We start from the raw sequence: 1,205 nt of genomic DNA on the forward strand, positions 1-1,205 counted from the left end.
CCCCCCCCGCCCCAAGTCCACTCCACTATGCAGCCTTCATTCTGGACTCATGTCATGAAAATAATACCTAATCATATATCCCTTTTAAACAGTTTTCACCCTCATCTGTTTCAATGCAATAGACGTCATTTATTCCCTCGTCTCCCCCCTACCCCGATGTCAGTCCCATTTAAACAACAGTGAAACTATGCAGTATTTGGCCTTTTGTGATTGAGATATTTCACTCAGAATAATGTCCTCCAGGGTCACCCATTTTGTATAATATTTCACGAGTTCCTTGTTTTTCAATGCAGCATAGTATTCCATTTTGTGAATATATCACAGCTTCTCTAGTCACTCACTCTTTTCTTAATGGGCACTTGGGTTTTTCCAGCTCTTTGCTATTGTGAACAAGGTCACAATAAACATGGGTATGCATATATCTGCTTGGGTAGCGGTTATGGTCTCTTTAGGGTATATTTCCAGTAGTGGAATTGTTAGTTCAAATGGTTTTTCTTTTGCAACTTTCTAAGAAAATGCCAAACAGCTTTCTATAGTGGTTACACCATTTCACACTCCCACCAACAGTGAAAAAGGGTTCCAGTTTCTTCTCAACCTTGCCAACATTTGATGTTTGCTATTCTGTTAAATTTTGCTGTTCTTACTGGGGTGAGATGATATCTCATAGTTGTTTTGATTTGTATCTCTCTTAGAGCTAGGAAGTTTTAACATTTCTTCATGTGTTTGTGGGCCATCTGAATGTCTTCTTTGGTGAAATGTCTATTCATGTCCTGTGCTTATTTTTCAACTGGGTTGATTACGTTGATCTTGTTGTGGTGCTTGAATATTTTAAAAATTCTAGATACAAGTCCCTTGTCTGACATGTCATCACCAAATATATTTTCCCAGTCTGTGGCTTCCCTCATTACCCTGTTGGAGAAGTTTTTGGATATGTGTAGGGATTTGATTCTTCGAAGATCCCACTCATCTATTTTATCCTCTCCTAGTTGTTGATTTTCAGGATGCTGGGAACACTGTTTATGTTGCAGATTAGGACTTCTAGAATTCTTCTAAGCTTTTTTTAAAATGAAGTTTACAGTCCTTGGTTTTAGTCCTACGTCCATGATTCACTTTGAGCTGGGTTTTGTGCATGGAGTGAGGTGTGGATCTTGCTTGAGTTTTCTGCAGATAGTTTTCCTTGCCAATGTTGTTGTTGTTGTTATGTG

The sequence above is a fragment of the Elephantulus edwardii genome, unplaced genomic scaffold (assembly GCF_000299155.1).
Source record: "Elephantulus edwardii isolate Elephantulus edwardi_28Jun2011 unplaced genomic scaffold, EleEdw1.0 scaffold00197, whole genome shotgun sequence".
Taxonomy (NCBI): domain Eukaryota; kingdom Metazoa; phylum Chordata; class Mammalia; order Macroscelidea; family Macroscelididae; genus Elephantulus; species Elephantulus edwardii.